The following is an 18982-nucleotide window of genomic DNA, read 5'->3' on the forward strand; positions in this document are numbered from 1 at the left end:
CCGTCTCTGGTGTTAAACGCTGTCTTCCATTCGTCACCGGAACGGATTCTGATTAAATTGTAGGCACCACGAAGATCCAACTTAGTGAAAATACGGGCTCCCTTGATGCGATCGAATAGCTCAGTGATCAGCGGAATGGGGTACCGATTCTTGATAGTAATGGCGTTGAGTCCACGAAAATCTATGCAAGGGCGTAATGATCCATCCTTCTTTTTGACGAAGAAGAACCCAGCTCCAGCGGGAGAGGTGGAAGGTCGAATAAACCCACGCTGGAGGTTCTCCTGTATATACTCAGATGTAGCTTGAGTCTCAGGTAACGAGAGTGGATAGACCCGGCCCCTGGGGGGAGTCTTGCCAGGCAGAAGGTCGATCGGACAATCACAAGAACGATGAGGAGGAAGACGTTCAGACTGAGCTTTATCAAACACATCAGTAAATGAAGCATATTGAGGAGGGAGTCCCGGTGAGGTAGATGAGATGGAAGATTGCTGTACTTTGAGAGGAATAACTTGGGAAAGGCAACGATGGTGACATTCAGGCCCCCAAGACGTGACTTGAGGGGTGCGCCAGTCAATCTGGGGAGAGTGACACTGAAGCCATGGAAGGCCTAAGACAATCGGACTTGTCGTAACAGGAAGGATTAAAAACGATATTACTTCATGATGCAGGGCACCAATCTGAAGTGTCACTGGAGACGTACTCTGAGTGATGAGACCGTTGATGAGACGTGATCCATCTATAGCCGTCACAGTAATGGGTGTTTTTAAGGTAATCACTGGTAGAGACCATTGATTTACTAATGATTTGGAAATAAAATTTCCTGCTGCTCCGGAATCAATTAATGCCTGTGACTCAAAGGTTTTGGTAGCAGAGGAAATCGTAACATCAAAAGCGCAGACTTTAGATTTCATGGAAGATGGAGAGGACTCCAGGGACCCTAACTTCACCTCTCCAGAACTAGTTAGGGCCTGGCATTTCCCGATCTCTTAGGGCAGGAGCTGAGAATATGAGTGGAATCAGCACAATAGATACAGAGTCTATTCTTTACTCTTCGTTTTCTCTCCTCGGAAGATAATTTGGAACGTCCTATCTCCATGGGAATCACAGAGGGTGAAACTGGACGAAATTGATGGTTAGAACGAAGAGGTGCTTTAGCAGAAGTTGTTTTCTCAGCCTCTCTTTCACGAAATCTCATATCAACACGATGGCATAGAGAGATCAAATCTTCAAGTGATGAAGGAAGCTCTTGAGTAGTCAGTGCATCTTTAATTTTATCGGAGAGCCCCTGCCAGAAGGCGGCAACTAGGGCTTCAGTGTTCCACTGAAGTTCAGAGGCTAAGATCCTAAATTGAATGACGTACTGGCCTACTGTATGAGATCCTTGTCGTAGGCGGAGGATGCTGGAAGCAGCGGAGGTCACACGACCTGGTTCATCGAACACACTTCGGAATGTAGAAATGAATTTGGCACTATCTTGTAATATCGGATCATTTCTTTCCCACAGAGGGGAGGCCCAAGCCAGGGCTTGTCCTGAAAACAAAGAGATAAGATAGGCCACTCTGGAACGATGGGTAGAAAAATTTTGAGGTTGGAGCTCAAAATGGACTGAACATTGGTTAAGGAAACCCCTACAGGTTTTGGGGTCTCCATCGTACTTTGACGGAGTAGGCAGGTGAAGCGTGGAAGCTATAGACACCTGGGATGGCACTGGGGAAACGGAGGAAAGCACAGAAGCCTCAGGAGTAGCTGTCACAGTCTGTCCAGATGTTCCTTGGGAGGTTAATGACTGATAACACTGAAGTAACAGCTGTTGGCGGGCATCCTGTTGCTCCACACGGCTGACCAGATGCTGCAGCATCTCCTTGGCTGTAGGTTCCGTATCTGGGTCTGTCATCGCCTGATCTTACTGTCACGGGCACTAGGAGTCTTTACCCAGGGATCACCAGGTGGTAAGCTTACCAGAGCAATATAGATGGTAATAGTGTACTCTGGTAGCAGGGTGATCACGGAACAGGCAATAGTAGATGATGAGATGCTCAGGAAAGTCTATGACTAGCAGCACTGGTAATATGGAGGTGATAATACACGAGGAACTGTATGGACAAGGGCAAGTGGAGGTAGTCAGTGGTCTGCGTTAGCAAGTTGTACCACTGCCATAGTGAGGAGGAATGTCCAACAGAAACGAGGAGGTGATGAGAGTCAGCGGTCTGCGGATAGCAAGTGGTACCGCTGTCTGAGTGAAGGAATGGAATCCAAGTGGAGGTATCCGGGAAGTCAGTGGTCTGCGGTAGCAAGTTGCACCACTGCTATGTGAGTGGAATGGAACAGGTGATACTGGAACAGGAATCAGTGGTCTGCCTTCAGCAAGTTGTACCACTGAAAATATATGTGAGGAGGTGTACGGGGAGAGACTGCAACACAGGATGTACACGGGCACATTAAACACGATCCACAGTAATATGCACAATATATACAAATGACTGAACAGGTCTGCAAATGTAGGAAGTCTCTGAAGTAATCCAGCACAAGGTAACACAGTCAATGATGGCAAAAGACTCAGCGGATTGCAAACTCCAGAGGAGAACCAACACAGTCCAGCAAGATATGCAATACACCAGCACAGTCAATGAGAAGTATGCATACCGTGGTTCAGAAGGCAGTCAAACAGGAGTGCAGTGATACCTGGGCGGCAGGAGGCCGACAGGATGAGAAGTCCCTGGATGTAAGAAGCAGGAGTCTAGTAGGTGCAGCGCACAGGTAAGTAGACCAACAGGGACACGAATCCAATGCTGACAGGAGGGTAGCGACCAGGGGAACCAGGAAGGCGTGGAGAGCGGATCAGCAATAGATGGACGATAGGACTGGCAGCGGCAGCAGGACTCTGCGAACCCACGGGAGAGATGAGATGACGCTGAGGTGCACAGGAGCAGCGGATAGAAATCAGCTAGCAGTCACGATGATGAACACAGGCGAGTTGCCAGCTGGAGGCTGTAGTGCACGGAGGCAGCGGATAGGAATCAGCTCACGGTCACGATGATGAACACAGGCGAGTTGCCAGCTGGAGGCTGTAGTGCACGGAGGCAGCGGATAGGAATCAGCTCACAGTCACGATGATGAACACAGGCGAGTTGCCAGCTGGAGGCTGTAGTGCACGGAGGCAGCAGCTAGGAATCAGCTCACGGACTTGATGATGAACACAGGCGAGTTGCCAGCTGGAGGCTGTAGTGCATGGAGGCAGCAGCTAGGAATCAGCTCACGGACTTGATGATGAACACAGGCGAGTTGCCAGCTGGAGGCTGTAGTGCACGGAGGCAGCAGCTAGGAATCAGCTCACAGACTTGATGATGAACAGGTGAGTGGATAAGGAGAGAAGGCTGTAGTGCACGGAGGCAGCAGATAGGAATCAGCAAACAGTCACTATGGAATATAATAGCGTTGAAGTGGTATAGGAGACTGTAGTGCACGGAGGCAGCGGATAGGAATCAGCAAACAGTCACGATGATACAGTTGATGGTAGAAGTGGTATGGGAACCACAGTAGGAGAAGTGGTTAGGAAACCACAGAGGTAGAAGTGGTTTGGAAACCACAGGAATCAGCAGCGCTGAATACACGAGGAAACACCTTCAGAGGCTCATGGGGAATGAGACTCCAAGATCAGGCAACGTGGTGTTGACCACAGGTGCTTAATATAGGGAGTGTTGCCTGATCTGCCAATTGAGTTAAAGGGACATACACTAAAGTATAGGAAAGGGCTGCGCATGCGCAGACCCTCAGGATGGAGGACGACCACGGTTCCTAAATGTCCGGGAAGAGGCACTCACGGTCCGGTGAGTGACACTCTCACTGGCGTCTTCTCTCTTCTCACTATTGGCTTCTTGCTTGATCTTGCCTATGTCCTCTTGAAGCTCTTCTTTGCTTGCCTCTCACCGGGGAACTGCTGTCGCACCAACGCAGAGTGGTGCCCTCCTCTTTCCCTCCTTGTCATCTGCTGTGTTGATCACAGTGTCTTCTGTGCTTCATCTGCCAGCTGCATGCTTCTGGTTTTTCCCAGATTCTTCTCTCTTCTTACCAGCGGCTTCTTACTTGATCTCGCCGGCATTCTCCTGGAGCTCTCCTCCGCTTGCCTCTCTCGCCGAGGAACTGCACTCAAAAGGAGACACAACTGTACACAACTACATACATGTCTGAGTAAGAAGCAGAATGCACAGTAGATGAAAAACCTAGCATTATCCTGTGATGAGTGCAAGCATTGTACTTTAAGCACTTTTTAAATTTCTTGCCACATCTGTCAGTGCCTTGAAAAAATTCTTAAATCACAGAGCAACAAGAAAATTAATCTTATCAGTAACTTTTGCAATGTGTAGTAAGAGTCCCTCAGTTGGACAGTACAGGTAATAGAGACAAACAATATTATGGATTGGAGGATGTAACAATTACATGATGCAACATTTTAACACAAACACAGCACAATAAATTAAAATTGTGGCGCACAGTTGGGACTGTGCAAGGACAAACTAAAACCATTACAAGTCCTGCCTACGTTCACTTTTGGACTAATACTATTTTATTAAAAATTTTCAGATTTTATCCTAAAATGTTGCTTATTTAAACCTCTTTTGTGTCTTAAATATGTCATGAGAGTAGAACAATATAAGAACATTTATTATTACATATGTCCCATTTGCAATTTTAATGAGTTTTTTTTAATATGTTTATTACATTAGTGTTTATGAACATCAAATCACACTTTCCGAAGTACAGTACTCCTGCTTGATTTAAAAATCATCCCATTGAAAATAAAGGGAGAAAGAGGCTCCCTCCACTAAGGTGTAAACTGGCCCTTAAATCTGCATATACCACCCTTTAAAGCTAGGTTACGTATCCTGTCCTACATAACTGCAATATTGCAGCCAGTGCCAGAATATTGCCACAATATATTGTCACTTGGCCACAATACTTGGCCAAATGAATGGTCAGATCTTGTCCAATTTGGTCATCTATAATGGGCCTAATTGGGCGCTAATTCTATCGCTTGAAGCATGATTCACTTGTTTGTGATCAGATTTACAGTATTTTATAAATATTATTTCTTTTGTGGAGTTCCTTTTGTTGTATAAAATAAGTATTATCCAATATCCAAGATATTTACAGAAAAATATGTTTCCTGGAAAGCTACTATGTCCACTAATAATTATGAGAACGGTGCCACATGAGTTTAAGTCAGATTGCCATTATAAAATAAAAACAAGTTGAATATATGAACATTGATTTGATTTCATTTTACACAATTACTTTGGCTGAATTGTTCAGTGATTTAAACAGCGTCTAGAAAGTGAAACTTTTTCAATAATAATTCAATATTTTCTCAGCATAGAAAATCTATCTTTGATAAATGATTATTTAAAATACTTTCCAGTTCTCTTTTGTGCTCAAAGTAGTTTTCAGCAGTGCTTTCATGAAACAGGTGCTGGAAACAGATGTACGGTGTTCCGTGGCAACATTAAAAAGGACAGTTTGATTTATAGGTGTATTAAAATGACCCAGACAAATTGATATCAAGCCAAATTTATGTTCAGGTCATTTTGCTTCAGCTGAGGAAATTCTGCTCAGGGCATTTATATTATCAGTCTCTTTTCTGAACTTAATCAATTTTGTTGTACATTAAAACATGGTTTGCTATTCAATAAAGCAAAGTTGCATTAACTTTTATATCGATATACAGACATTCAGTTGTCTGCATGGTGGATAAGTATTTTTTTATATAAAATATGTCTGATTTAAGCTGCTCACGCTTCATTCTGTTGTGCTATTTTCATTTTCTTTCTCACGTATTCTCATCCCTTCTCCAGATGGAGGTGAGATTGGTTGAAAAAACTATTAATCCACGCGCTTGCTACTTTCTAGTAGTTGATGGCATTTGCTGTTAAGCATGCAGGGCAAGTTATCATTGATATTATTGAGCCCTGGCAGCTAAAACAGTCATGAGGGAAAGTGTTTACACCCTGCCAGCCTGCTTATTATAGCCAATTCCTAATTACCACAGCAAGGTATGCCATAGTGCCCTTGGCAATGTAGAGAATCAAACCTACTACCATACATATGTCTACCTACTATTCATGCATAGCGAGAATTATTGAAACAAAGAACAAAATAGAAACTCTAACTACTATGGTAACTATCATAATAATCACAATAATTATAAAATAATGGAAACTAAGAAATATGTATTTCAAGGTATTTCAGTTGAGCAAATGTTTAGATAAAAGTACTCTGTTCATAACATTAACATATTAGGATAAGTCCATCTGGACTCAAAGTTTCCATAATCATTACCATTATTAGAATAATGATAAAAAAGTAGTGTATAAAAGCAATGAAAGATCTCCATGACATCAAACTACATAGATAGTTAGTATGAAACCACCCTTAAATACTTTCCATCCTCAAAAGCAGTTCAGAGCCAATGGCATCAATTTACTAAAATGTTAATTTTATTTTAAAGTGCGTAATTCTATTTAAAAATATAATTTGTTTCCTAAGAAAATAAATTATTTTTATCAAAAGTACAGTGCTTCCTCGTTTTAATGTCAACTTAAACTACAAACCAAAAATGGAATTAAAGTGAGGGTATCATTATAAAGAGGATAAGATACAATGAAATTAATACAAGTTGTCCTCATTTGGACAATCTCCCCTTAATAGAACCCCATGTTACCTGAAGCTGTGAGATGCTCGTGTTTGTAGCATCTCTTTCACTGTACACCCTGCATCTCTTTCACCCATATGTACCAGGTTTCCATGTTAGGAGGAAGATGCTTCTCTAACTAAACATTGGATAAAGTGACTAACAGGTAGGTAGACTTGCTTTACAGAAATGCACTGTGCGGATTGGTTGAGTTACTGCCCCTGCCCCTGTGTTTGAATCAGTCTGAACTTAAGCCACTCTCATACAGACACAAACAGATGTATCTGCTTTACCTGACTGTAAACATGTATTTTACTTCCATGGTTCATATCTACAAATTCTAAATTTGGAGATTAGCTCTCATTTAAGCGAATTATCTAAAATATAGTGAGATTTTCAACCAGTCATATTTATTCATAATTTTGCTTTAATTAATTACAGAATTTTAATATTCCTGTGTAAAGAAAAATAAATAAAGTAAGTGTCATTCATGTCAACAGGTGTATCACAACACTAAAAAGGCTAGAAAGTACTTGTTTAAGTTACTTGAAAGGGATTAACCCCAATAAACAAGAACAAATTAACCAAGCTTGGAACCACTGAAGTTCCCATCGCCACTCCAAGGTTTTGCAGAGAAAATGAATCTCTATATTTAAAAAATGTGTGTCTTAACAGAAGCATTAATCTCAAAACTTCACTCTTACCACATACCAACATTTTTGTGAAGCCCAAATGGTGGTCCAGCTTGTTTGATATTTTGTGGCATTGAAAAGATACCCATAGGGAACAGAATGGGGAGGGGGGGGGTGTCTATCTACATTGAGAAAGAAAGACTTATATTGGGAAAATTAGATTAATATCCTGATTCCCCATAGCCTTAGTGATGGAATTGATTTTAAAGTCATTTTTGAAAACTGAATTTGTGTGTATATGGTTTGATGTATGTTATTGTGAAATTCTGTGGGTCTTAGTGATGACAATTATTCTGATTGGGACAGCTATATTTTCTCTATTTATATGTCTTAAATTGGGGTTGGAAACTTGTATTTCCCTGTGCGGCCAGAGAAATCAGAAAAGTAGCAGGCGAACTTCAAGTGTTAACTCACTACATCCTTTAAATTTCCTGTGATCCTGTCAGTGCATTTTCATCTTATGATTAAACGCTTGTGAATACAATTAATCTATGGAACTTTTTCTTCTTTTTAGTGCTCTGTCTGTACATATATATATATGCAGTGAAAGGTTAAAAGACTAGAGACAGTACCAGCTTTACTCAGGGCCATCTTAACAACATTATGGGCCCCCGGGCAAAGCAGTGCACCGGGGCCCCTAGATATAGATATAGATATAGATATAGATATATAGATGTATACAGATACAGATATATAGATATATAGAGATAGAGATAGATAGATGTACTTGCTCAGTGACCCTTGTAGGTTTTTTTTGCAGGTTTTTTTCTTTTGCAGGATTATTTATTCTCATTAAGAGCCGTGCCTATGGGGCCCCCTTGCCCGTGGGGCCCTCGGGCAACTGCCCATCGTGCCCAATGGAAAAGATGGCCCTGGCTTTACTATTGTGCACTGTGGAAGAGCGCTCTTTCCGTTGATGTTATTCTAGTATTGTTGAATTTGTGACATTGTTAATTGCCTAACAATTATAAGGAATATATGAAAATGCTTATATGTATATTTGCACATTTAATGAATTATATTGCTCTGGACTGATGAGTCAAAATTTTAAATATTTGACTGTAACAAAATGCAGTTAGTTCGCCGAAGGGCTGGAGAGAGGTAGAATAATGGCTGTCTGCAGGCAACAGTGAAGCATGGTGGAGGTTCCTTGCAAATTTGGAGCTTAATTTCAGCAAATGGAGTTGGGGATTTGGTCAGGATTACTGGTGTCCTCAATGCTATGAAAAACAGGCCAGTACTTATCCATCAAGCAATACCATTAGGGAGACATCTGGCTCCAAATTTATTCTACAGCAGGACAAGGACCCCAAACATACAGCCAATGTCATTAAGACCTATCTTCATCATAAAGAAGAACAAGGAGTCCTGGAAGTGAAGATATGGCCCCTACAGAGCCCTGATTTCAACATCATCGAGTTTGTCTGGGATTACATGAAGATACAGAAGGATTTGAGCAAGCCTACATCCACAGAAGATCTGTGGTTAGTTCTCCAAGATGTTTTGAATAACCTTCCAGCCGAGTTCCTTCAAAATCTGTGTGCAAGTGTACCTAGAAGAATTGATGAATTGATGCTGTTTTGAAGGCAAAGGGTGGTCACACCAAATATTAATTTGATTTAGATTTCTCTTCTGTTCATTCACTTTGCATTTTGTTAATTGATAATAATAAACTATTAACACTTCTATTTTTGAAAGCATTCTCACTTTGTAGAATTTTTTTCCACACCTGCCTAAGAGTTTTGCACAGTATTATATATTAAGCTGTGTCCCTATTTTACGAAAGATGAACAAATCTGCCACGATTCATTTTGCCAAAACATGCATCTCAACAATAGTTTTGTCATTTTTGCTGAACTTTCAGAGGTTATGACGTTAATCCACCAAATTCATAGAGTGAACTTTTCAAATAAATATGTTTTGCAATAGACATGAAGAAACATTCATGTTGGAGCAATGTTGCATGACCATCACCTATACGATTAGGAGAAGTGACATAGTTGACCATACCTCAAAGCTGTGCAGCACTATGATTATAAAAAATAAAATGAGCAACTATGGGAGAGAGCTCGTCAGTATTGAACAACTTTGCATCTGTCACCAAACAGCTAGCTTTGGTGAGTTTAGCCTGCAGGATTTAATTAGATTATTTATTGCATATTTGCAATATACAAGTAATTTCCTATATAAATTGAAGTCTCTGCAGTTATCATTTCTGCATTTCCCATTTGCTACTGTTGACATTAAATTGCTTCACACCTCTATACACATCCATAAGGGCATTCAAGCAGTGGAATATTTTTAGCGCAAAAGCCCCCCACTCTGCTGTTCAATGTTGTATTGGAGCTACTACAGCACATTCTTGTTTCTAATTACTGTTGATTTGAGGACTGTTTTGTCCATCAGAACACTGGAATAGCATTGAGTTATACTTTGGCTAATCTTTTTGTTGGTTTGCTTGCTAAAAAACATATCTTTACTTTTTGATCTGGTATGGCAAAGAGGGAGAGCTTATATCATTTGTTCATTATATTAAACTAAAAGACAGTTTCAGTGCTTATCCTTAACACTGCATATTTGTGCGTATCTAGCAAAATGAAAACATGAGGCATTAGTTCATATTTTGATCAAAACATTTAAGTCTGCATCCCAGGGTCAAGGGCATCTCATCATATGCAGGTCCTACTCTTGCCTATATGCTTTAAACACCATTAACATGCAGTGGTTAAATGGATAATGCCACAGGGGTGATGTGATTTTCCACCTTTGTCCACTTTTTTGCACCATGCAGTATGGTCAAGTATATGATTCTGTTAATCACTACTGCACAATAAAAGCCTAAGAATAGCTGGAGCTGTAAGTCTCCCCAATGTTTACACCTATATAATATTTTGTGTTTACACCTATGCCTTTTGCACCTCCTTTCCCAAATAAAATCATGGACCATTCATTTGATCTCAAAAAATAAGCTTGTGGTCACTTTAATCGGAATGGCCTGAAGAATGTATAAAATCCTGGAGAGGACATTCATTTTTACAATATTAATTCACCGCCCTTTTAGGTTCCTTCATGACTTATAAAGGAGGGGAGTAAAATTCAGATTAGATAAATGTGCATAAAAGTTATTATTATTATTATTAATATTTATTTATAAGGCGCCACAAGGCATCCGCAGCGCCGTACAGAGACAAACAAAATCACAATACAATGGGAGACAGCACAGTACAGTAAACACAGCAACTCAGTACGCTCAATGCACAGCTAGAGAGGGCGGGGAAGGGGGAGGGAGGATCTGCAAACGACGGGGCCCAAGAAGGAGGGCGCGGAAGACAGGGAGACCCCCAGGGGGGAGGAGGGAGCGAGAGTGGACGTGGGGTGGAGGACCCTCGAGGAGGAGGGCTAAGTAGCTGGAGAGCAGAGTTAGAAGTGGTGGAAACAGGAGGAGAGATGGCCCTGCTCAGAGGAGCGTACAATCTAAAGGGAGGGGTGGACAGACAGAGAGACGCAGGGGAGAGAGGGAGAGTAGGGGGACAGAGGCAGAAGATAAGGCAGGAAGTTAAGTGGGAGACAGAAAGGCTTTAAGAAAAAGGTGGGTTTTTAGGGCCCGTTTGAAGCTGGACAGATTAGGGGAAGTTCTGATGGAGGGAGGGAGCTTGTTCCAGTGGAGGGGGGCAGCGCGGGTGAAGTTTTGGATACGCGCGTGGGAGGAGGTTATAAGGGGGGAAGAGAGGCGACGGTCAGAGGCAGAACGGAGAGGGCGGGATGGAGCATGAATAGAGAGGAGGGTGGAGATGTAGGGCACAGTGGAGTTGGCGAGGGCCTTGTAGGTGAGTGTGAGGAGCTTAAAGAGGATTCTGAAGGGGAATGGGAGCCAGTGAAGGGCTAGGTAGAGGAGGGAGACAAAAGAGGAGCGGGGAGAGAGGAAAATAAGCCTAGCTGCAGCGTTAAGGACGGATCGAAGGGGATCGAGATGAGAGTGGGGGAGGCCAGTGAGGAGGAGGTTGCAGTAGTCCAGGCGGGAGATGATCAGAGAGTGGATAAGGCATTTGGTGGCATCTTGGGAGAGGAAGGGCCGGATGCGAGCGATGTTGCGCAGCTGGAAGCGGCAGGATTTAGCAAGAGAGAGGATGTGGGGGCCAAAGGAGAGAGAGGAGTCGAGGATGACACCAAGGCAGCGAAGGTGGGGGACAGGGGAGATAGAGGTGTTGTCGACAGTGATGGAGAGGTCAGAAGGGGATGGGGTATGAGAGGGAGAAAAACCATGAGCTCAGTTTTGGCAAGGTTAAGTTTGAGGAATTGAGAGGACATCCAGGAGGAGATGGCAGAGAGGCAGGCGGACACCCTAGAGAGGAGGGAGGGAGAGAGATCAGGAGAGGAGAGGTATAGTTGAGTGTCGTCAGCGTAAAGGTGGTAGCTGAAGCCGAAGGAGCTGATGAGTTCACCCAGGGAGGAGGTGTATAGAGAGAAGAGTAAGGGTCCCAGAACAGAGCCCTGAGGGACCCCGACTAGAAGGGTGGATGGGGGGGGAGAGAGACCCAGAGGTGGTGACAGAGAAGGAACGGTGAGTAAGGTAAGAGGTGAACCAGGACAGGACTGGGCCGGAGAGGCCGAAACACTGGAGGGTGTGAAGGAGGAGGGGGTGGTCAACGGTGTCAAAGGCTGGAGAGAGGTCAAGGAGGATGAGAAGGGAGAAGTGGCCCCTGGCTTTTGCAGAGAGGTGGTCATTGGTGACTTTAGCCAGGGCAGTTTCAGTGGAGTGGAGAGGGCGGAAACCAGACTGGAGAGGATCAAGGAGGGAGTATTCAGAAAGGTAGGAGGTGAGACGGCTGCAGACGAGCCTCTCGAGAATTTTGGAGGCAAAAGGGAGAAGAGATATGGGGCGATAGTTCGAGAGAGAAGTGGGGTCGAGATTAGGTTTCTTAAGAATGGGGGATACGAGAGCATGTTTGAAGGAGGAGGGGAAGATGCCAGTGGAGAGGGAGAGATTAAAGAGGTGAGCGAGGTGGGAGCAGGTGGTGGGGGAAAGGGAGCGAAGAAGGTGGGAGGGGATGGGATCCAGGGGAAAAGTTATTGAGGATGTTTCAAAGGTAACTGATCTGTGCAGTGTGCCATGGAATGGGGAAGGTGAATGGAAGGCCACTGACCTCCCTGCATAGAGTATTCATATTCAAGAAAGGCAACTGTTTTTTGAGCAATATAGCTTAAAGTTGGTCAGTTGTCCAAATTGCTCAAACTCTTTCATCTACATCTGCAGCTTTGTTAACAGGTTGGTGACTATGGCTCGTCAGCAAACAGTGTCAACGTTAAGTAATCTGTATCAAGCCATTAATATCAGGGATAAGTCTAATTCCCTGGTATATGAATATTGGTTCCATCAATGTAATTAATGTGAATAATAGCTGAAGGATATTTGTATAATGTCAAAATTCTATTTGGAAGGAAAGGACCCAATTCCATGTGATCCAATAACCAATCTTAAATCTACCCTGTCAAAAGCTTTTTATGCATCTGTCGATAGCAGAAGGGTGTGCATACTGAAATATAATGAATGATATCTATGACCTTTGTGGTGTTGGAGATTCCCAGCTATTTGATCATTGTGTATAAGCTTGGCAGTAGTATTTAACTGTAGCAGTAGTAATTTTAGACAATTCACAAACAGTTTTGCGAATAATTTAACATTAATATTAAGCAAAGAGATAGGGTAGAATTGTGATGTTACCCTCTAATGATTGTTTTGAAAAATAAGATTGGTCAAACACTCCATTAGAAGCTCAGAGGAGAAGGGTTACTAGTTTATTATAATATATGATGGAAAGCCCATCAGGGGCCAGGATTCTTTCCTTGAGGGTGTTAAGGATAGAGTAGCTTGAGATCCTCAATTGCTAGAACCTTTTCATGAGATGTTCACCATTAGTAGCTCCCTTTCTGTAGAACAAGTTATATTCCACAATGCTCGGTTGCCCCCAGAACTTAAGCTCAGGTAGTAGCAGTTGTTAATCCAGCACTTGCCCGATAGAGTGGAAAATTAATTGGACGTTGCTGCATTCACTGGTGTATAGTCCGGTTCTGGGTATCGATTTTATGCAAAATATGGCATATATCGGCAGTTACATTCCTTATTGAATCAAGCCCCAGGTCCATTCCCTACTGGGGGCATCGACCAAGGATAAAGTCATATTAAAAGGAATATAGTCTGACGACATAATCTGTCCTATTCATGAATCAATTAACAAATGGTAGTGTTTATAGCCTAAAAAAAAATCAATTTCAGTGTAAAACGAGTTTGGATGACAAAGGTGCAATATTTTTCCCATGGGTGTAGGCAGAGGTGTAGCTAGGAGCCATGGTGCCCAAAGCAAGGACATGAGTAGCAAGTATGTAGAGGCATGGTAAAAATGAGCTAGGAGCAAATGTGATTATCTAAACACCACCGAGAAATTCTTTGAGATTCTTAATTTTGCATTAATCCTCTTCTCAAACACAGAGAAAAAAGCAGGATTCTACACAATAAGGATTTTCTATTTTATTTTTTTGCTAGTTTGCAACAGTCTTGAATGAAGTGTATAAAATATGTAGGATAATTATGGGTAGCCCATTTTGTTTAAGACAACCAAAAGCATGAAATGAGTGTACCCCTGTGTTTATTGAAGCCAGGATGGGTGAGATCTGGGCATTAAACCCCTCTGGATTTAGCATTTTCTGTAGTGTAGGGTGATGTTGTCTGATGATCACCAGCGCTATAATTAAGATTTCATAAGAGCATCAAAATAAGGACATCATGTCAGGTTGAGGCTGTGAATAGGCGCCAGGAGGGAGGTTGTGCACCTATGAACTCGGTATACAAAATGATAAGATCCTGAACATGAGTAAATTCCCATCAGGCAGGAGGGAATGTTTGGATCTTACTTAGATCTCCCAAGATGATAGTAAGTAAAGGAATGTGTAATTTTTATACCAGCCTAAGTTGCATGGTATATAAATGATGTTACAGATGAAAACTAAGTGAGAGGCAATAATATAATATCCCTGGCCTATTTTGCCTGATGTAGCGGACGCAGAATGCCTGTACTGCTCAGCTGAATGTCCTATAAAAATCTCTATATTAGAGAGACATAAGAGAAGGTAAGACCATTGTGTGGGACTTACTCTGGCACCATTTTGCCTGGCAGTGGTACATGAGCCGGCCATATGGTTGGGGATTTCCAGCTTGCTGATGCTGGTAAGGCAGGGCACTGATGGATATCGCCGGTCATTGTCAGATGATTGATGAGCTGCATTGCAGTAATTATTCAAGTTGGCCATGTGAGGAGCCATCTTGGATGCAGTTTGTCCAGCGATTTGACAAGAACCAAACCTGTAAGATAGCTGGATGTGAATGGGAGGCCACGGGTTTGAGTGGCTTCTCTAGAGAGGGATGTGATCTTCAGTGCGCTAGTAGGTAAGACCATGTGGCTATACAATGGGAAATAGTCAGCAGGCCAACCTAGCTACTTTCTGTTGCATAGTGGAGAGAGATAAGGGGCAATTGTAAATGCCATGTGTCCGATGTGTCTGTAATAATGGAATGAAGGGGACTCCATGCAGAAAAGACCCCTTGTGCTAGTTTTGAGGAACAGTCTACCAGACCAGGAGGTCCTAGAATTCAGGAGAACTCCCAGAAATTCGAGAGTCTCCTGGACATTCAAGGAGAGTAGAGAACCATGATGTATGTGTATCAGTGAAAATATTCAATGTGAGCTGCCCAGGAATAGTCTTTGAGATATGTTTCTCCTTTCTCAAAACAAGGAAGTGTCAGACTGGTTACATGCTACATATAAAGTTATTTTCATGTGATGGTCACTGGTACAATGTGATTGGCTCCTTCACAGCATATGGTTTAATGCCATATGGTGTGTTTTTTATTAGATAAACTTGCAAATATTTGGTGGACCAGAATTTAAGAAATTCATATTCATTTCAATTTTAGTCAGCTATACAGACTGAGTAAGTAGCTTACAACAGTTGCTTGAGTGATATGTTTTCCCTTTAAGTACATTTTTACTTGTAAAAATGCAGCATTAAATAATTGAACAGAGAAAAGGTCAGTCATGTACATTACTGCATACCGTGGCATAGTTAATCACCCCAAGGGCCTCATTGCAAATCCTGAACTCGGAGCAAGTTCTGCCTGTTATTGGAGTTGTGCACTTCATATTGACTGTGTGGAACTGCATGGCTCAGCATACTGAGACCTGTAGTTTAAAAGCAGCTGACAGGCTAGTGTTAATTCTCAGGTCTAACTCCTTGTGGATTATACCCATAAGGATGTAGACAAAAGAAAAGACAAACAACGCAAACTCATATTGCAAAACATATGACGTGCAATGGGCAATATGCACATACTGAAGTCTCTTCAGCGATATCAGGTTAATACACATTAAATATATAAGTAAACTCTTATTTAGTTACTTAGTTTAGAATAGTTGTTTTCCTCTATACTCACCTCAGCATTGTGTGTTGGAGTGCCTGTCATCAGTAGAATCTACCTGATCTGTCTGACAGTAATTTATTGAACAATCTGATCTGTCTGTCATTCATTTATTGAATATTTTATTTCTTCTGCCTCCTCCATCAGCAGGGAGCTGGGTGCTAAGGCATACTTTCTCTCAACAGCTTTTTGCCACCTCCAATCATTTGCTGGCAGATCCATCAAAACACATAGTTTTAAAAGTGTAAAGATGTTCTCATCTCACAGACTCCCCGAGGAGACCACTGCAACCCTAGCACTAAACCACCGACCATATAAACATCATATGCTGCCATCATGTGGATATTTATAGGAACTAGAAATAAAAAACAATATATTGGTTATATATATAACTATGGGAATAAATAAGGAAAAGTATATATTTTTTTGTGGCTGTCTGGTTTCTCCTAAATGTCTATTGCAATATGTTACCCAAACACATGCCTATATTAAATTAATTGTTTGATTAAAACAAAAAAGTAATTCCTGTTCCTGGCAAAACTGATGCAGCGCAGAACCATGAAAATGACTCTGGTCCAGATTATAAATCGCTAAATTGTAAAGAAAATCCAAATATTGTGTATTTATTAACATGGCAAATATTAAATTGTCTCCAAACTACCCACCACTTACACTGACATACTCAAACTATCCCACACTAGCAGTCATTTTATCACCTATTGCCATAACTGAATCATACACACACCTATGTCACAGACATGCACCAACAGGACCACAATAACATACTTTATATGTAACTAACCACCCATCAATACCCAATATTTTTAAATATAATTTGTTAATAGCTTGGGTTGCTAATTATTTTTAGTATTTGTTAATATTTGAATATATATTTTCAGAACAAATACAATTTACAAAAAGTGATTTATTTTTGTAAGAAAATGTACAAAACAAAATCTAACATTGGGCACCTCACCCCCCTCCCCCCTCATCCCCACTCTCTTCAGCCACCACCCCCTGTTCTCTTCAGTCACCCCCTGTTCCCAGTTTTATCTAACCCTCACAGTCCTTAATTTACCTCTCTGCTTCTTCTTGCTGGCTTCTCTCAATTTACAGCATGGTGACGACATTAATTATGTCAGCATCGCTGCAGGGAGCAGGGAGCCCAGCAGATCTCTGCATTGATGTAATTTTCAGTCCAGGAGCCTCTCTCTTGGGAAGATGCGCACCTGGTGTATGGGAATGCAGTAAATGGTGGTAGCCATGGCATTCACCGCATCTTGGGAGTGGAGGCATATATGCCCTACTTATAAAAATGGACTCTGAAATTAATTTAACAAGTTTTCTGCCACCCAAGCCTATAATAGATATCCTCATCAAAGCTACCCAGAGAAATTGCACTCACGTCTCTGACATTCCCTTTCTGGTACCTACAAACACCTAAATAAATGTATAAATATAACATCTACTGTATGAATATAGCAATAGAAATGATCAGGCAGGGATATCCCTGGGTGGTCTCTTTCATGTATGAAGGTATTTTGACAGTGTACTATGTGTCCAGCCCTATTACATGAATTCTCCTAATTGTCTTGTCTCATCTTCTCCTTGATGTTCCTTCAGATAAGGGAGTGCTGACTCTTTCTGCATCTATGGATCCTGGCCAGTTGGTGGTCACTGTTACGATCATTTAACGTATAGTTTCTGTTTCCGTACCAGCTCTTTATGATTAACATGCTTCATTAAGACTTATGGAAGGCAGTTTTGTTCTTTAGAACAGTGCTTGTTGTATTCTCATTTCCTCTCCAGTGCCTATCAACTCCATTGGAAAAATTACATTAGGAAACACTTGCAGGTAACAGTAATTATGACTTTGCTAAGTAACTGAAAGTGACATATCTTTCCAATTAATAAATCAGTATATTCTTAGCATTGCCCTGTGTGCCCTAATCATGCCTATTATTCAACAAGCTCCACCCACAATCATTTCTGGTCACATCCCTGGTCCGCATGCAATACCCATTTTTCCAAGGGCACTAACAAGCATGGAGAACAAAATAAGGACTGTTTGGATTATGCAACAATGCTCCTCCTTAACAACTAATTAGCAACTGTGACAGGATGGACCGCCTATGCCACCCTGTCTGTTGTTGCTGGGAACAGGCTGGGCTTACTTTGCTACCGTTCCCTTTCGTTATCCAAAATGCGCCCTCTTGCTGCAGTAGGAGGGGCTTACACGAGCTGCCACCACTGGACTTCTTATCGGCATCCAGTACCGGGTTTCTTCTGGGTAAATGATGCTGCTAGCGTGTCTCGTTGCTGGTGTACCTGGGCTGGTAACTCTGGACCTCTTACTATAGATCCAGGTTGCTGTGAATGGATCCTCCCCTGGCCTATCACATGGACCAGGGCTGCTGGGTAGCAGGCAGAGAGGTGGTACTGGAAACGCTTGGGTCCAAACCTCAGAGACAGCCGGATAACGGATTAGATTTAGGGTCTAATCTGTAGATCACAGGAATACAGCAATATTGAAGATGTTTCCAAGCAGGTCTTTGGAGCAAGATGTTTATTTGCTCACACTGGTTAGTGGTACCAGTGATCAGGCCAATTGTTGAAATCAGAAGAACACTTACATGCTCACACAGCTCATCTTTTATACAGTTCCGAAGTAGTCTATTTTTAGAATTAGGATGTACTCTATTTACACAAACACTAATATTTATACTTAGCTATGAAATTCTTAAAAACCTTGCTGGGGTTTCCTGGATCTTATTTCAGAGGCAGGAGACTCACTAGCAAAAGGTCTGACTGGCATGAATACTTTAGACAGTCGCTGAATACACATTTCCACAGAACAACAAAAAACAACCCCCCAAAACAAGCCACTTCCCCACATCACAATACACCAAAGCCTTGGTAAACACAGGCTCATTGTATCAGATATATGCATCAGAAATAGGCATATCCTATAGCAAGGTTAAACAGAAAAACCAACTTTTCTACCCTGGTCTCATGATAACAATTTCCTATCTCACAATATACACAATATCAAAAATAAGTGCACGTGCAATTACATAAATAAGTGCCCTGCGCTATTTGCTTTAAATACATTTTTACCAAAAGTTATTTAATAGT

Source organism: Mixophyes fleayi, chromosome 1, assembly GCF_038048845.1.
Source record: "Mixophyes fleayi isolate aMixFle1 chromosome 1, aMixFle1.hap1, whole genome shotgun sequence".
Taxonomy (NCBI): Eukaryota; Metazoa; Chordata; class Amphibia; order Anura; family Limnodynastidae; genus Mixophyes; species Mixophyes fleayi.